The 19660-nt window shown below is 42.1% G+C and overlaps 1 protein-coding gene across 6 annotated transcripts in view; it reads right to left on the reverse strand.

The window, feature by feature from the left end:
- LOC135112683 (melanopsin-A-like) overlaps positions 1–19660 on the reverse strand; it is a 132856-nt gene that overhangs the window by 32058 nt on the left and 81138 nt on the right. For 3 of the 6 annotated variants that reach the window (XM_064027330.1, XM_064027333.1, XM_064027332.1), the window contains exon 3: positions 13802–13870. The exons of 1 other annotated variant lie outside the window; for it this stretch is intronic. The gene's annotated coding sequence lies outside the window, so the exon portion shown is untranslated. Of the gene's footprint in view, positions 1–13801; positions 13871–15975; positions 16032–19660 lie in introns of all 6 variants that reach the window. 2 more of the 6 variants (XM_064027331.1, XM_064027334.1) reach the window with 1 other exon arrangement.

The following is a 19660-nucleotide window of genomic DNA, read 5'->3' on the forward strand; positions in this document are numbered from 1 at the left end:
AAGCGATAGCAAGGAAAGGAAAGGAAAGAAAAAAAAAGAAAGACAAAAAAAGACAAGGCAAGGAAAGAAAAGGAACAGAAAGGAAAAAAGGAAAGAAAAATGAAAGGAAAAATACATGAAAAAAAGCGAGAAAAGGAGAGAAAGGAAAAGACACGAGAAAAACAGGAAAGGAACAGGGATATAAGGAAAGAAAAGAAATACAATGAAAGGAAAGAAAGGAAGGAAAAAAACAAAAAACAAGAAAGAAAAGGAAACGAATGCAAAGGTAAAAAGAAAAGAACACAAAAAAAAAAAGAAAGGAAAGGAAGGACAAGGGAAGGATTTGTACTCGTAAATTAAAGAAACACAAACGAGAAGATAATGACGAAAATAAAATAAAGAGCGAAAGAGACAAGTAAGTGGTCTGGGTCGCCGCTTGGCCCGACACTCACCACGCGGCACAGGGGCGCGACACAGGGCGATAGTTGGAACTGCGGTACCGTGAACGAGGAACGGGACTGGTGCGGCGCGCGGAGGGCTGGCGACGCAACGAGTGGGAGCAGGGCCGAGCAGAGGAGGCGAGGAGGACCTTGTATACCTGACGCAGCCGCACCAGCACGCCGCTGCAGGTGAATCAGAGTAAGGTGAATGAAACGAGACACGCGTACCGTCAAAAATAAATCCACTCCGATATTCATTCTTTCTTCAGGATCAGTTTGCTTTCCTCCGCGCGTCTCGTTTCTCTCGTCTCGTCGTGGTATGGCCTCAGTGCCTCACATGCCGCGTACTTTATGGATCATATTAAAAACACTTTGCTCTCTCACCACGATTACTTTTAAAGGCCACATAGATGATTTGCCGGGTTCTCAATGCTGTTTCTCTTTATAATAATACAGAAATCGTGTTAATATGGCAATAGAACCATACAAAAAAACATCCTTTTAAAACCCGTGTAGCTTCAACAAGAGTCTTTGGAAATAGTGTTGCAGAATAGTTTTATGCTGATTCGTAGGAGTAGTTTCCAGTTTGCAATCACTACAGTCTGATATCAGGCACTGCAACGGAAGATAAGCGAGGCATCAATCCTTTCACTGCTACTTCACTCTCTCCTATAATTTTAATTTACTAATCTTTAAAAAAAAAAGATATTTGTATTACAGCCTTTTGAATAATAGTAAATATTCCCTACTGTGCTCTGAATGTCAACAAAGGACGAAAATAGTAGTGGAAAAATTAAGTACTCTCAGTATCAATTGAGAATTATAAGACATTTCATTTAACATTATTTCATGAAACACGTACTACTTAATTACCTTTTATCTTCGCCTTGTTTTCCTCACAAAGACATGGTGAAAAGAAAGTTTGTACGGACCTACAAACCCATTTCAAGCAAAACTTTCCTCTCAATACACTTTTAATTATCAAATGAATATGAATATAAATGAATACAAATAAAATCATGATGGAGGGAAGGCGGAGCAGAAAAAGATGTTCCAATTTCAATTTTCATACTAAGGCTTCCTTCATTACACTGGTCATTTTGGATTATCATTTTCAGATGCATGGTATAATATTTCAATCAATATTATGATCTCCCAAAGTCGCAAAGGACCATATGATTTCCTTCCATTTATTTTTGCCGTAATATCTTCTGTGTATTTTTCATTACCTGAGCACACGAGCGGTCTTGCTTTACGTGAAGACAGTTGCAAATTTCCTCCCTCATTATTGTAATACTGCACATAAGAAACACACAACTCCTTCCCAATTGATTTTTAACATTACATCTTATAGTCTTTACGTATTATTTTGCAAACCACACCGCGAGGATTGCACCACGAGGTTTCATCAGCAGGTAATACCCTTTCCAAGATCGCAATTTTGCAAAATCACAAAGGAACACGATTTCTTGCCAATCTATTTTTACCAATATCATCCTTTCGCTAATACTTTACTGAGCACAACAATATTGGTCTCCAAATTACGAGAGACCTTCATCTTGAGCATCGTCCTCTATAAATAAATGAAAAATTCTTTAAGAAATGTTGCACCTTTTTCCTGGATGCAATTGCCACCAGAACAGAAATAGTCAAGTAATGAAAACCTGGAAACGTGTCAAGGGAGGAAGACGCTCAAATGTCACATATTATTACCCCCCACGTCAGAGTTATCAAAGGCTGTAAGGAAGAAAAGTGACATACGAGTGGTATTTCTCATGAACGTGTTGAAACATCTCCACGATTTGATTCCTGCACGTAAGCAGTAACACCTTGGCCTTTTCTACACCTAAAGCAGATTTGTGTGTGTGTGTGTGTGTGTGTGTGTGTGTGTGTGTGTGTGTGTGTGTGTGTGTGTGTGTGTGTGTGTGTGTGTGTGTGTGTGTGTGTGTGTGTGTGATATAGAGACTGCACGATATTATGCGTTCATTTTCCTTGTTGCAATTACTTTTATCCGATGTACCTGATGAGTGTTTTGAAAGGCCGAGAGCGAGAGAGAGAGAGAGAGAGAGAGAGAGAGAGAGAGAGAGAGAGAGAGAGAGAGAGAGAGAGAGAGAGAGAGAGAGAGAGAGAGAGAGAGAGAGAGAGAGAGAGAGAGAGAGAGAGAGAGATCGCTCCGGTAAATTATCAAAATGTGTCAGTATATCGCTAATATCATTTCAAAATGAACCTGTTATGTTCGGAATTACAAAGTTTACCGATGAACAACAACAAACACGAATTTCATTACATTTGCTGGGAGAGTGAGCTGACTGACTAACTGACGGACTGGATTTCTTCGGCGACACAATGAGAGCCTACGGGGAGCAACTAAGAATGCCAGGTTCACGCGGGCGACGGATACCGAAGACTGTGTACAGCGGGAGGCAGCCCACAGCACGTGGCGCCGCCGTCTTGCCTCAAGACGGCGGTGGCACAGCGGAGGAGCCAGCCACGAGGTAATGAGATGGCACTGAAAAGATTGCAGCCAGAACTTTTCAGAGCCAAGAAATGGACAGCGAATTGAGAAGAATGTTACCGAGACAGGCAATCTTTTAGAGCAAACACGTAAGGAATGGTGATATGCTATTATAATGAAGTGGATTTAGTATAAAATATATTGAGATTCTAGAAAATTACTTAGCGACCAAATAAATATTCTGGAAAAGTAACACAGTTGAAGACAATTATTCTAATGGACTATATTAAGAACGAAAATATTATATTCAGATCCCAAGAATGACTTCAAGAACAAGTAAGTGTTTTAGAAATAATGAGTCATTTACTGCGATGGAGTACAACACGCCCAAGACTATATTCCCATCCTGCCTGTGATTTCACGACCAGGAAAATATCTTGAAAATTAAACACGGTTAATGATTAATATCCTTGGAATAATGTATCTAGAAATAATCTGAAAAACGTTACAGAGTCTTGGGGAGCACAGAGCGGCGCTGTGTACCGCTGAGGCTGCAAGGCTGTGAAGACTGCGAGGGGCGCCCCGCCACCCATCAGGGACAGGCACGGTCCCTGCTGAGATCCAAGCTGACAGCCATTAACTGAACCATTGATTTTTTTAAGGTAAAAAGGAAGGTTCTGGGAATATTAAATAAAGATTGCTGGAAAAAAAAGTCTAAAACATATTGCTGCGTAAAATGAAACACTGTGAAAGGTGTTTATAATGTAAAAATGTGAGCTTAGTATCTCTTCTGTCAGAGTGTGCTTCGTTCCTCTAGAAAAATAAACTGATAATGGCAGGTGCAAAAATAGCACAGCATCAGAAAATGATGCGAAGTTATTTTACATCCTTTTGCTTTTCCTTTTAATACTGTATATAAGTATGTTAGTGAAAGAAGGATTTAATCTTCTTTGCTTCAATTCCTAGTGAGGTCGGCCGCGCTTGCATGTCATCGCTAGTACCTTCTACCCTCTGCATTTTCTTATTTAATATATATAATGAAACACGATAATGGAAATATATATTAAAAAAAACAACACTAAAATAACACCGAAGCATCTGTTTAAGAACTGACGAAACCAAAAAAAAAAAAAAAAAAAAAAAAAAATAGATGAATAGACGAGGAGGAGTGCAGATGAAAGAGAAGCAGCGAATGGAGGAATAAAGAATAAAAAAAAACAGGAAAACAAAAGTAGGCAAAAAAAAAAACACCTTAAAATTAAATAAACATCAAATGATCGACTGGAAAAAGAAGTTATGTTAAAAAAAATAAGGTTAAGACAGGAAGAAAAGTTTAAAGTTTAGAGAGAGAGAGAGAGAGAGAGAGAGAGAGAGAGAGAGAGAGAGAGAGAGAGAGAGAGAGAGAGAGAGAGAGTTAAGACTGCTCAGGGTCAGAGTTATCGAGGATGTAAGGGAGCCCATCTCATAATGTAAGGAAGAACACTTAAAACTGATGATATCGGGGATCAGGGGAGGAGGGGGAGGAACAAGAAGAAAAGGCAGAGGAGGAGGAGGACGAGGAAAGGAAAAAATAGAAGAAGAAGAAGAAGAAAAAAGGAGAAGAAGAAGAAGAAGAAGAAGAAGAAGAAGAAGAAGAAGAAGAAGAAGAAGAAGAAGAAGAAGAAGAAGAAGAAGAAGAAGAAGAAGAAGAAGAAGAAGAAGAAGAAGAAGAAGAAGAAGAAGAAGAAGAAGAAGAAGAAGAAGAAGAAGAAGAAGAAGAAGAAGAAGAAGAAGAAGAAGAAGAAGAAGAAGAAGAAGAAGAAGAAGAAGAAGAAGAAGAAGAAGAAGAAGAAGAAGAAGAAGAAGAAGAAGAAGAAGAAGAAGAAGAAGAAGAAGAAGAAGAAGAAGAAGAAGAAGAAGAAGAAGAAGAAGAAGAAGAAGAAGAAGAAGAAGAAGAAGAAGAAGAAGAAGAAGAAGAAGAAGAAGAAGAAGAAGAAGAAGAAGAAGAAGAAGAAGAAGAAGAAGAAGAAGAAGAAGAAGAAGAAGAAGAAGAAGAAGAAGAAGAAGAAGAAGAAGAAGAAGAAGAAGATGGTGCACCATATACGAGTATACGGATTTGCATGTCTACAGAGGGAACACAGGCATACAAACATACATATAAACACTTCACAATACACATAATATCTGGCGGCACATGCGCAAATTGTCAACAAACTACTACATTTGCTCTTCATCAATTAGCCAAAGGAGTTGATGCAATTTTGATCGTTACATTGGAGTGAATAACGTAATAACACGGTATAAATTGTGTGCGTACGTTCATTAAGAATTAAATGTACGCTGTTCACAAATTAAAAATATAGTACAAGGTATTAAGGTATTAACTGGTGTCTGGAGAATGAAAACACTAATACTGATCTTTTCCTTTTTTTGTTTTTTACGTGTTAGGAGACTGTACAAGGGGAAATAGGGAAGAAAAAAAGAAAGACACAGACAGACAGACAGACAGACAAACAGACAGACAGACAGACAGACAGACAGAAAGAAAGAAAGAAAGAAAGCCATGTAAATTTATCACCCTCCAAAATGTCATCATCATCATCATCATTATCATCATCATCCTTTACGATTCTACTGAGCCCACCAACCTTTTTCCACTTCCAACATAATGACATCTGGTAATGCTTTCCTTTCAATCTGATTAGCAATGATGACCTTTTAAGGCTTACTATCACCGGCACGGTCCATACAAACTATCACAATGTAAATTAACGTGATCACAAGATACCTATTCCTTTCACTGCTATTTGCCACATCTTTTCTTAACTACTACTCACTTTGAGACATCTTTCCTTGTTTTACAGCAACTTCCAAACATTGTATTGGCTGGAAATTGCAAAACCTATTCTTTTCAATCCCATTCTTTCTTTTAGATGTCGGTAAAGATTCTATACAATACTTCTAGGGCTGTGAATTGTTGCATCCCAAAATGGTTGTTAATTCGCTTGGTCCAGAACAGCATATGAACAATGATGATATTGATTCACTTACATTTAATCTGGAGAATGTGACAGATTTTCAATATATAATTAAAACACGTGAAAAAAAAATCAAGCTGATGCATTTCACGTATGTACACGAAAAGTCTAGAAAGTTTAGTCTAGTAACCTGCAAATATTAGTTGATAAATGTTTAAGTAATGTTTACTAATAATAAATTTGATTGACGGGTAACAGGCTGCATTATAACACAGACCTGGCTCTTCTTCTTTTGGGGGCGTGCACCTTAGTGGGCGTTTTTTTTATATAAATTTTATTACTCTTGGCCAGTCTTCAAAAAAAAAAAAAAAAAAAAAAAAAAAATCACTTCCCTATCTACTGTGCTACGTGTATCTGTCCAAGCAAAACGTATTCTTCCTGCTACAGAGCGCTATACTACACAGAGGGCCACGCACCGGGGCTTTATGGCACATCTATGGGCGCTTCCTCTCCCTGCCATCGAATAAAGGGCCGTCACATGACATCGTTATCGCCATGGACCACAAACTCCCGCCATCGTGAGGCCGCCAGCTGTGTGTCGCGTGGGAAGCAGAGACGTTGAGGGGCGTCTTATTGTACTTTTAATGGCTTCGGCACAACTTTTGTTCTTGTTAGTTAAGAGAGAGAGAGAGAGAGAGAGAGAGAGAGAGAGAGAGAGAGAGAGAGAGAGAGAGAGAGAGAGAGAGAGAGAGAGAGAGAGAGAGAGAGAGAGAGAGAGAGAGAGAGAGAGAGAGAGAGAGAGAGAGAGAATTTCATTACGAACTGGAATTTGTATGTTAAGCTGCATCTATTATCAAGCTACAACATATTTATTTTTAACAAAGTTCACTTAATTTTTACATTCTTGTTCTTGAATTAATTAGACACCGGTAACTCTTATTTTCAGACAGTCATTTTTGTTTTTAACTTCCTCGCAGGATAACATTTGGTATTTACTAATTATATTTACGAATATAAAAAGTAATGAAGCTTTTAAGGTTGTTAAAAGAAATAAGAAAAGTTCTGAAATATTTCCAGCAAGGTCTTGGAAAATATAGGAGTGTGTGGTAGAAAATAGATTTTGATTCACTCAAAGAAAACAACATTTTGGAGAGTAACTCGTGTAGATTGCAGGGGAGAGAGAGAGAGAGAGAGAGAGAGAGAGAGAGAGAGAGAGAGAGAGAGAGAGAGAGAGAGAGAGAGAGAGAGAGAGAGAGAGAGAGAGAGAGAGAGAGAGAGAGAGAGAGATGCAGCAGAGTCATCTTTTGCTCTTGTATTGTGTTAACTCCCTTCCACACAGTGCGCCGCGTCCCACGCTCTGCTCCTCCATCAATATCTTCTTCCTTATCGTGATTTCTGCTTGGGTATTCTCTATCATCTATGAAAATCACGTTATCTTCACTTTCCAACTTTCCTGCATCTTTGAGTCTCTTTCCTCTCCCCGTGACAAGTTGACAAGCTTCGTCTTTGGGTTTGCAGGTGTGGTAAGTGGCAATGAGTTTCCTTTTGATTATCTTAAAACTGTTTCTGGCCTTGTTCCCATTTCTCGCTTGATTGATCCTCTTCTAAGTGCTTCTTGGTCGTCTTGCAATTGTCGGCCTGTCCCTGCAGGAAGCCTTCTCATCATCGCTGCCTCGCCCGTCATCGCCTCCGCCATTGTAATTGTATAAAGAAGAAAATGAGAAAGAAACTGTCTGTTGTCTTGCAGCAGGTGAAGCGACACTTGGTACTGACAGATCGAGGCGCTAAAGCAAATATTTATGACTTGAACTCCATCACGCTTGTTTGAAAGACTGAGGAAAGAGTTTGACACCGTTATTATCTCCTTATGTGTGTTAGGAAGGGATGGGATGTTTGCATATGGTTTAAAATTACAGGAGAGAGGACTACCATCATTCCTTTCTTTCTACCAGCGATCTACGCAATCAAGGTACGTAGAATAATGAGCGAAAAGACTTAAAAACACATACACAACCTACAACAGTCTCCCTACTATAATTTCCTCACCATTTTCTACCACCATACTTCCTAACAAAGAAAACCAGTGTAGCTGAATGGTATCCTCGTCTATACAGTCACTTTCCATCCACAAAATAAGCTGATCAGGGAATACAAAAACAATGGTGATAAGAATGAGGGAAAAAAAACCCAAAAATAGAAAACGGAGACGAGAGAGATGAGATGGAGGGATTTGGGGGGTGAAGGATATAGGTGGCAAAATTGGGTGAGGGGAGACGTGAGGGAGGGAGGGAAGGGAGGGGAGGGAAGGGGAGAGGGAGGGACTAATCCAGTGGTCGAAAAAGAAAATTGGCCTAGCAAGTATTAGATTAGCGGACCTCACAGCCTTTCCCGCCGCCCAGATTACTGATCACTTCCTTTTGTGTTGGTGCAGGACAAAGGAATAGTAGTAGTAGTAGTAGTAGACAGTAATCACGTTTTGTTACTGCTACTACTACTACTGCTACTACTACTCGTACCATTACTACTACTACTACTACTACTACTACTACTACTACTACTATTACCACTACTAAAAACAAAATAAGAACAAAAATACTCAAGAAGAAAAGTTACTACTACTACTACTACTACTACTACTACTACTACTACTACCGTGATCTGTTCCGGCAGCTTCAGATAACAATAAGTCGATGTGAAATTATCTCCAGCGTTGCATCAGTGCCCGGCTGTTCTCACGTCAGTCCCTTGCGCTGCCTTGAAAGAGGGACCCCTCCACTTTTCTCTATTACTTCCTCGTTTTCTTCTCCCCTTTATTTTTCTTAGGACTTTTTATTTATTTTTTGGGTGGTAGAGGATTTTTTTTTCGTTTTATTGCCTTCAATCTTTGTTATCCATTATTCTTTTTTGTCCGTTTATGCGAGTTTTCCTTTACTTCGTCCTCTTTTCTTCACTCTTCCTTTTTTATTCCATTACGTCTATATTCAATCTCTTCCTTGTCCTTCATCTTGTCATCATTATCAATTCCACTTCATTTCGTTCTCTCTCTCTCTCTCTCTCTCTCTCTCTCTCTCTCTCTCTCTCTCTCTCTCTTTTTTTATTTTTCTCCTCCTATTGCTCCCTCCCTTTCAAGACTTTCTTTTTACTTCTCCTTTCTCCTCGGGACTATCTCTCGGTGAACGAATTCCTGGGCGAAGACAATTTTCCTGCCACCGACTATGAGACAGATTAACGGGAGTCATCAAGGAGTTTTTTTGTGAGGGAGGGAGGAAGAGAGGAGAGACGAGGATCCTCTACGTCTTTTGGGGCTGCGGTCATTATGTACGGCGTCTGTCTGTTTGTCTGTACCCGTATATTGATCTGCTTTCGTCCCCTTCTTCCGTGTTTATCTGCTGTTTCAGGGGTTTTCCTTCTAAGCACTGAGAAATGCATGTCGTTTTCTGATTCTGATGTGGATTTTCACGAGGTTTTAATGTTTAAACGTTACAGATGTACATTATGTTTCTTTGCGTCAGAGGGAAGTGTATGAAGGTTCCATTTGCTGGTTGTGTTGTGGACGAACATATTAGATTTTGGCCCAAGTATTTCCTCGCGGCAAAGCAAGTTCTCCACGCAACATTAGAGCTGTGAGGGGGAGTTGGGCAAGACAAGGAACAGGAAGGAACTGGGAGGGTTGCGATGGGAGGCAATTGGGCTCCTGCTTCTTGTTCCTCCCCAGCTGGCGATGTCAAGGAAAAAGAAAAACTCATCTCAGCTCATCGGAAAGAAAATGGTCAGGAGAGGTTGAATGTAGCAAATTTACTACTGATGGCTAGTGGGTGGGCGGGCTTCCAAATCGCCCTGGCCGCGGGTAACGAAGGAAAGACTCGAACTTTTTTTTTTATCTTCTATAATTCCTTTTTGAAATTTATCTAGCGATGGTTTAAAAGATTTCATAATGAAGGTGATCACTTGTAAGAAATAAAGACTGACGAAAATTTTGTTCTCGTTGGCCTTTTTTAGGGATCGGGGGAGGAAATTACATATAGGAAAGTAAAAAGATTTCACATTTTCACCTACACGAACTTTCTTGTGACCGCATTACACCGCCAGTGGCCACAACAAGGTCACTCTCTTCACTGTAGCTGCTTTTATTGCATTTTTCCTGATTTCCGTCGTGTTGCAGGCTGCTGTGCGTTGCGGGGTGGTCTTCTGCGATTAAAGTACCAATAACAAACAGACTTTCTTGTGTGTAGTGACCAGCTGGCTGCGTCCTGATTTCCTCGCCTCCCCTTATAAAAATGAAGTTGTGCTCTTGGCTTGTGATCTTTCGAAATTGAAGCAAATTTTCAATACTGGTTCATATTACAAGGCATGGTAACACTGGTTCATATTACATGGCGGTAACACTGGCGGCAGACCGAGGCTTGTTTGACGCACAGCTGTACTGATTACATCGTAGAAAACCAGAACAACACCAATGTCAACTTTAGAACTCCCAAAGCACCATTCAACACAATACATAATCAATTCTACACCACATCGATCCAATACCACCCCACCACACCATTATCACTCAAAACAACACCAGTAACACCAGCACTTGCAAACCACGGACACACTACTTCACAACAACCAATTCTTCACCACTTCACCACCACGATACATCAACACCATACAACACTGCCAATACCTCTATCACCACCAAGACATTAGCACAACGCCCTATAACTACAAGTCTACACCACAAGAAAGCGCCACCACACCACCATCACCACCACCAACGAGAGAGCGACGAGGGGAGTCACCATAATCACCACCAACGTCTATCTTACATCAACATTACACCAGGAACAACTGCAGGGACGCAACGCCAATCTCCCGGACATCACCACTACGAGAGGAGCGCCGGGTTCATATTTTATGCATCCTAAAACTTTTCCTGATGAACCCAGAAGATAATGTTGATAAGCTATCGTAGGAATGAGAGGCCAGCTACTAGGAAAGCCAAGTTTGGGTATTAGGGTCCACCGTCTCTCTCTCTCTCTCTCTCTCTCTCTCTCTCTCTCTCTCTCTCTCTCTCTCTCTCTCATGATTGTTTAAGGTTTCCTAATCTCAGTTCTCAGTCTCCTTCCCATCAGAGGACCGGCCCCTGATCGGAAACGCTCCCTTCCCAATGACAACCCACCTCCCCCTCTCCCTCTCCCTCTCCCCCGGCACTCTCACCCTTATCAACCATCCCGATTTCTCTCCTCACAGAAGAGGTTTAATTTATAAATGTCACTGGAGACGTTTAACCCATTTAGACTCTCTCTCTCTCTCTCTCTCCTCGTCGGACAAGAACTTTTTTTTTGTTTCTTTGTTTTCTTCTCTCCTCCTGAAACATACGTTCCTGCCTTCCTTCCTTTCCACAAGCATTGCACTGCTTCTCCTTTCCTCCTCCCTCATGGTTTGCTTCGTTTTCTTCCTATCCCCTTCCGTTGCTCCCCTCCTCCTCCTCCTCCTCCTTCTGCACAGGGCCACGGGGAGGCAACAACAGATATTCAGTGCCGGATAAACTCTCAGCCACGAGAGTTACGGACCAGTGGTGCTTGAGGTCCTCGCCCACCCTGACATATCCATACATTTCCCCTCACTGGCAACACACACGAAGGGAGAATCGGGCGAGGGAAGCCAGGAGCGGGGAAGGGAAAGGAGCAACTCGACGGTTTCCTTACGGCCCAAAATCAGTGTGTAATGCAGGCGCGTGTGGTCTCTCCCGCGGATGGCTTATCACTGTCTGTCCCCAGCCGTCAATAAGCCTCTCCCGCCAGGCTGGTCACGAGGCCGCGGGAATGATGATGATCTTCAGAGACACAGTTAGGGCCGACCATACTTTCTGGGACACATAATACAGAGGATCCTAAAGGTGAACGCTGAACCCCTGTGTGTGTGTGTGTGTGTGTGTGTGTGTGTGTGTGTGTGTGTGTGTGTGTGTGTGTGTGTGTGTGTGTGTGTGTGTGTGTGTGTGTGTGTGCGGGCGCTAGTGACGTGGGTGAAATATTATCATTTCTCACTGTGCTCTTCCTCTTTTTTCTCCCTCTTTTCCTTCGCGTGCTTCTCTATCCCCTGGAAGCTGTCGCCGTAATGCAGTGTGGCTTCCTTTTTCTGACGCCGGAAGTCGACCTACGCATCCGAGCTATTTAAAGAAGACAAGTCGGGTGACGCACGTAATTCCTTGTTTTAAATAAGAGGCTTATCGAAAATGCTGAAAACTATGAAATACCTACACAAGATGGTCCAAGCCTTCACTAACGTGGAAAAAAAGTATGGTCTTCTTACTAAGGACAGTATATTAAATTTCTTTTCTCACGTATCTTACTTATGAAGTGGAAAAATATACCAGATGTTTGGGATCCTAGAGTTATTTCGATTACATCACGCACCATATCGTTAACACCTCTTGAACACCAACCTTGTCAGTATCGTTACAATATACATTTTGAGACGTGTCTATATCTCGCTACAATAAGCCACATTTGTGTTACTTAAAGACAGACAGTTGCTATCTACTTCACTGTTTCATTTTCGATAACAGTCCAGTCTCAGGAACGGATGAAAAAGTCTTGTCACATCCCAGAAACTTCTAATAACACCAAGAAACACGTTAAAATAATCTTAATAACACAAAAATAAAAAAAATTAATAACACACCTAAAAATAAACTAAATAGAAACCCCTAAATAGCGATACTAGCATACTTTTAAATAAGCCTTAATAACATATCCCAAATAACCTTCAAACTACCCTCATTAAAAAAAAAAGTCCAAAAAACAGCCTTAAAAACAAACTCCCCAAAACCGCTTTAAAAATACTACACCCAAAGCAACCTCAATAACACACACTAAAATCACTCGGTCTAATTTGTCTAGTTCCTTTAATAGAGCGCAGTAAATGCAATTCCCAAATACGAGTTATTCGCATAATGTTTCCAGGGATGTCATAAATTTGATTTAACCGTGTAGCTCTTTCAAATTTAATCAGTCTATTATAACATTTCCGCTTAACTTCTGCTTCACTGGACGCAGAAAGCTGGAGCGAGACGTCAGGAGTCAGGGAGGGAGACAGAACACGGAAACGCGGAAGTAAAAGTTTCCCTTGACCTCAGAAAAAAAAAAGAACAAGGTACGAGTGGATTAATCTAAATTTGAGGTGACGAAACATTCTCACCTAACACAACTGCCTTAATTTCTCTCCTACTGCCCACCTCTACTCTGACCCAAAAAAGCTTAACCTATCGTGACCCTTGCCCCGTAAATTTTTCCTCTAACCCCAGCCACCTACACGACCAAGACTATTTCAGAACATAAGTCTTCCCAGCCCTGTCTCCCTCCGCAACCACCCCCAACCCGCCCGCCATCAGTAAGTGAAATGTGAGTAGCGGGAACCGTAGACTTTAGGGCCAAACGCGCAGCCACACAAAAAGGCTCCTATTAATCTCCATTAGGATGCCTCTCGCCTTCCACATTCTACTCCCCCTTGGACGAAAAACAACAGCTGGTGTAATACAGATCTCGTTCCTCCCTCCATCCGTCTTTATGAGTTGTTGACAATTTCCGCTTGTCGCGTGATAGCTTGGGGAGGGCATCGTGTGTGTGTGTGTGTGTGTGTGTGTGTGTGTGTGTGTGTGTGTGTGTGTGTGTGTGTGTGTGTGTGTGTGTGTGTGTGTGTGTGTGTGTGTGTAAGTATTCGGACCCTGTCTCATAACTTGGCTGAGAAGAATTATGCATGACATTGATTGATTGGCTTCCTGTCAGTTTTTTTCCTTCATTTCGATTGCAACTTTCACATGAAAAGTTTTTAATTTGCTCTTCCCTGCCTCTTCTTCCCTCCGTTGCGCCACCTCCTCGCTTCCAGGAAAGAAAGTTTACCGTAATTAACAGAAAACTGAGCCAATTTTAAACGACAGAGAGAAACTTAAGAAAGAGATAACAAGGCCTGTTTGTCTGTCTTACCTCGGAAACTCTCTTAGAAATTTCACGAGTCTTTCCTCCTCCTTGTCGCAGTCTTCATTCCCAGCGGCTCTGCGAAAAAAAAAAAAAAAAATCACAGCCAGGTACAGACGCAATTGGGATCTTACACATCATAGACTAGTGTGGGTCATAAAATGTAGCGTGACTTTTTAGAAGCCAATATAACTCCAGGAAATAACACTCATAACAAAGTGACGGTCTGCTGGGGTTAATCTCCCTGTGAGTGAGACGCCCCTTTAATAACTCAAGTAAGATGTAAAGAAAACAACCAGAGAGAGAGAGAGAGAGAGAGAGAGAGAGAGAGAGAGAGAGAGAGAGAGAGAGAGAGAGAGAGAGAGAGAGAGAGAGAGAGAGAGAGAGAGAGAGAGAGAGAGAGAGAGAGAGAAAACGGGAAAATAAAGGAAAAATATATATAAAAAAACTACAGTACGATGTTAATATATGAAATAGGATAATGAAAGTGTTCAAATTAACACTATAAACAGAGAAACGAACTAGTAGGAAAAAAAAAACAAGAGATATCACGTAGAGTAAAATCATAAATATTCTTACAACATTAAGCAAAAGTAAGAGAAGCAGTAATGCAGCGATCAAGAACACGAGTGGCAAAGAAAACAGAGCAAAACGAAGAAGAAAAAAATACAAATTATGAACGAAACAGCACAAAACAAAACAGGCACGTCACAAGCCCGCGCCAAACGCGACACAAAGTTACTGAAACTCCAACAAGCTACGAGAGAAAACGGAACTGCAAGTTTGGTTCATCCCTGCTTTGTGTGTGTGTGTGTGTGTGTGTGTGTGTGTGTGTGTGTGTGTGTGTGTGTGTGTGTGTGTGTGTGTGTGTGTGTGTGTGTGTGTGTGTTGGTCATTTGGGTTACACGGGGGGAAATGTCTCAAGCTCGAGAGAAAATTGAAGTTGGGCGCTCAGTTACACCTCTCACGCAAGCTAGAAAGAGGTAGGTAGGGAGGGACGGAGGGAGGGAGGGAGGTCATAGAATCTTGAAGCTGAGGGGGAAGAGGAAGAGCATAAAGATAAACAGTAACAGCGCGCAACAGACGAAGGATGAAGCGATAAAATGAAGCAGATGAGGCGATGGTTATGGCAGTGTGTGTGTGTGTGTGTGTGTGTGTGTGTGTGTGTGTGTGTGTGTGTGTGTGTGTGTGTGTGTGTGTGTGTGTGTGTGTGTTACAAAACAATGTGTACGTGCGTCTCAGCTTTAAAAGGATAACAGTAAGTCTGGTTTAAAGTGTTAGTGACAAACAACACCGATGATAAGAGGATGAACACCGCAAGAACAAATAAAAATAAGTTTGGCAAGAACAAATAAAAATAAATTTGAAAGGAACCGAGACTCCATTTCACCCTCTCACCAGAACACACACACACACACACACACACACACACACACACACACACACACACACACACACACACACACAGAGAGAGAGAGAGAGAGAGAGAGAGAGAGAGAGAGAGAGAGAGAGAGAGAGAGAGAGAGAGAGAGAGAGAGAGAGAGAGAGAGAGAGAGAGAGAGAGAGAGAGAGAGAGAGAGAGAGAGAGAGAGTCCACAACACACTACCATGTCATCCACGAAGAATCGAATGGAAAAGAAAAAGAAGAGGGAGGGAGGGAGGGAGGGAGGGAGGAAGTAAATAAGGAAGGAAGGAAGGAAGGAAGGAAGGAAGGAAGGAAGGAAGGAAGGAAGGAAGGAAGGAAAGAAGGAAGCAAGGAAAAGAAAAAATGAAGGAAGCAAGAAAGGAAGGAAGGAAGGAAGGAAGGAAGGAAGGAAGGAAGGAAGGAAGGAAGGAAACTCACACCCAGACCCATATCCTCACCTCTGAACACAGCAAACCTCCCATAACCATAACGATCAAGAGACTCCTCCGCATTTCAACTAGTTCGGTGCCTGGGCGTCCGCGGTTCACAGCCTAACACGGCGAGAACAAATGACAATCAGGAGTTGGGAACGTAAGAACACGGCACTTGCTACTACCTCCTATGTTCCCTGCCTCTTCTTCTTCTCCTCCTCCTCCTCCTCCTCCTCCTCCTCCTCCTCCTCCTCCTCCTCCTCCTCCTCCTCCTCCTGTTGCTCCTTCGACCCTTTCTCCGATTGCAATGTTTTCTGTGCCTTGTAATCTCTCTAGGCGTGACTCACCTCTGTCCCGTGTAGCTGTAGAAGCGTGAAGGAGGTCCACATCGTGTCGCGAAGTCCTGAGATGTTAAAGCGAATAATTATTAAAGGTGAACTTTTTTTTTTTTTGTTATATAGTAAAGTAATAAACATCCGTGTACAGATCCTGGCGAAACCCTCTCATGGCAAATTTATTCCGCCCTAATATATATAATAATATAATATATATTGTTGTGCTCCCATGGTGCTCCAGCGCTGTGCATGGCAAATATATGAACGGAAAGTACAGCAGTAATGGACAATCTTGAAATATTCCACGAGGTAAAAATATGCAAATGATATTAAATTCTAAAATTCTAATTGTGGAATGTAATATACACCAATGCCCTCAGGAGAACAAACTACTAAGAGACGACAGGAGCAAACCTTCCACTCCCAGCAAAGCTCCTTCACAGTCTTAAGCCGAGATAATGGAGAGCTTACCTGGGTGCTTCTGAGAGAAATATTTCAAAGTATGACGAAGAAAACGTGTCACTTTTGAAGGCACACTGTTATCACTGACAAAATAATAAGGACAAAAATTATAACAACTTGTAAAAGATGTATTATAGATGATAACTTACGTGAATAATGAAACAGGTCTATTTAGCAGGATGCAAAAATTAACTATGAAGAGCGTTCATTTTTGCAATGTTTGTCTTCTCTTCCCTTCTTCATTTCTCATGCTTTTCTTTCAAAGTACCGCTCCACTTGCTGTATAACTCCCCATCCTATGTTTCTTCTACATCTCTTCACTCTTTACCACTTCCCCATCCTTCTGTTAATTTCTCTTTTTATTTCAAAGTAACCTTAAGTTTGTACCACCATATCCTACATCTCTTCTTATTCCTCTTCCTCCTCCTCCTCCAGCAGCAGCACCTCCGCGTCAGTACCACCATCTCGCTCAGGTCTGGATGGAGAAATTAACGATCTAATAGGCAGCGCGCCCACCTGCCTTAATCGTGAATTATCTACCATTAGAGGGTCGGATGGTGCAATACCCCGGCCCATTGTGCACGCGAGACTAATGGTGCTGGTTGTAGGAGATGGTGTAATTAGCCTTCTCAGCGAGAGATAATCAGCTCATGCAATTATCTGCCATCGTAAATTACATTAGCTCATTGGGATGTGGGGAAGTGAGGGAGGGAGGGAGAGAGAGAAGGGAGGGAGGGAGGGAGTGGTTAAAACGCTCTTGTTCTCTCGGTGGAAGTACGTACCTGTGTGTGTGTGTGTGTGTGTGTGTGTGTGTGTGTGTGTGTGTGTGTGTGTGTGTGTGTGTGTGTGTGTGTGTCAGAATTGATAGTTGGCCTCACCTGGACAGACCTGATTAACAACCTCCTGCCCACCTCACCTGAGCCAGCCTTCAGGATACTGTTAATTAAAGCTCACCTGCGGAGGGTTACAGAAACAGGGATCCATCAGTCATCTTACTGGACCAACACACACACACACACACACACACACACACACACACACACACACACACACACACACACTATAAATGCAGCTGGTATTCTCAGACATACGTAATCAAATAGGGCTCTAGCAATGGGTATAACTAAAATAAAACACATGAGAGAGAGAGAGAGAGAGAGAGAGAGAGAGAGAGAGAGAGAGAGAGAGAGAGAGAGAGAGAGAGAGAGAGAGAGAGAGAGAGAGAGAGAGAGAGAGAGATTGTATCGTCATCCCCTTCGCCTCCTTAAAGAAAACTGTGAGAATCTCCACCCCATCGCCTTCATAATCCCTTCAATGACAACATAAATCATCCTCTTTCCTCGACTCCTTTATTCTTCCCTACAGAAAAGAATCCGCCTGCTTCTTCTCCTCCTCCTCCTCCTCCTCTCTACACTTACCTTCTCTTCCTTCACCATGTCACTCTTCCTCGAATGAATCCTCAAGTTTTTATCTTTCTGTCTCACCAGAGAAGGAATAAGGGGGAAAAGGAGAGGAGGAGGAGGAGGAGGAGGAGGAGGAGGAGGAGGAGGAGGAGGAGGAGGAGGAGGAGGAGGAGGAGGAGGAGGAGGAGGAGGAGGAGGAGGAGGAAAATAATAAGCACTAAAAGTCACTAACGATTATGTGGACATAGACATTATCTCTGTGTGTGTGTGTGTGTGTGTGTGTGTGTGTGTGTGTGTGTGTGTGTGTGTGTGTGTGTGTGTGTGTGTGAGAGAGAGAGAGAGAGAGAGAGAGAGAGAGAGAGAGAGAGAGAGAGAGAGAGAGAGAGAGAGAGAGAGAGAGAGAGAGAGAGAGAGAGAGAGAGAGAGAGAGAGAGAGAAATGCATTGTTTTTATCAGAGCGACCATAATCTCTCTCTCTCTCTCTCTCTCTCTCTCTCTCTCTCTCTCTCTCTCTCTCTCTCTCTCTCTCTCTCTCTCTCTCTCTCCCCAAAACTGAAGCAACATTTCGCACTCTATTCCTTCTCCTCCTCCTCCTCTTTCTCCTGCACGTCTTCTTTCCATCATGATTCTTAGTCTCCATTTCTTATCACAACCCAACGTTTCGCTTTGTTTTACCCTTCACCACTTATCAGGTTCCTCATTTGCCGTGTTTTCCTGATAGACACTCATCCTATCCCTTATATCCTCCCTGACACGACTTACACCCAACCCTAACAACCTCATCACTGTCACTGGCCTCTCTATCCATGCCCTCCTATGCCCGCCAAGCCTCACTCTCTCCAGCGCTCCTCCTGCCGGCCGCGTCTCTTGAGTCATTCAGTAGGAGATCCTCTATAACTGATCCTGGAGAGAGCCGTCGCAGGGTAGAAACAGGTCTCTCTCTCTCTCTCTCTCTCTCTCTCTCTCTCTCTCTCTCTCTCTCTCTCTCTCTCTCTCTCTCTGAATACTGAGAATTCACTGAAATCGAAAGCTTGAGGGTGTCAGCTGTAGAGGAAGTTTTCGGCGAGATTTCCAGCATAAATGAAATGAAATGGTAGACCAGAAACCTACCAGTCTAGGATGATCGCTTGTGAAGTCATCCCGTGTTCCATCATGCATACAACTGGGAACTTACTGTGTGGTGTACTGCGATATAATGTCTAGTACGTTCTGGTTGCAGTATTAGAAAACCAGTCACACCCTCAAGCGGCAGCCTTTCTGCACATGATCAATATTCTGTCCATTTCACTTATGCAAAACTTAACCAGTATTCTCAATCATTCATTCCTTTTTCTGATATACTCTGGAACTCCCTGCCTGCTTCTGTACTTCCTCCTTCCTCCTATGACTTGGACTCTTTCAAGAGGGAGGTTTCAAAATGCTTACCTTCCAATTGTAGATGATCCTTTTGACCTTTCTTACGGGGCTGGAGCCTCAGTGGACCTTTTTTTCGCACTTTTTGTGTGCTTGGTCAGTCCTCCTCTTACACAGATAAAAAAAAAAAATTTTTTCTACACTTTGCATTCTTTTTTTTCTTTCATTTATTTTTATGTATGAGGAGCAATGGCAAAGGGGCAACAAAACATATAAGGTGCAAGTCCCAAGGAGAGTCAAAAAGTTTAACCAAAACTGGATAACATGTAGAGCTATCCCTACAGCATTTAGTTAATGCATGAATAATGTATGAAGATTGTACTGTGAAACAACACAGCAACGACAGATTTACTCAAGTGTTATTACTGAAGTAAGTAAGCGTGTACAGAGGCATAAAGTGAAGGTGTCAACGAAAAAAA

The sequence above is a fragment of the Scylla paramamosain genome, chromosome 24 (assembly GCF_035594125.1).
Source record: "Scylla paramamosain isolate STU-SP2022 chromosome 24, ASM3559412v1, whole genome shotgun sequence".
NCBI lineage: Eukaryota > Metazoa > Arthropoda > Malacostraca > Decapoda > Portunidae > Scylla > Scylla paramamosain.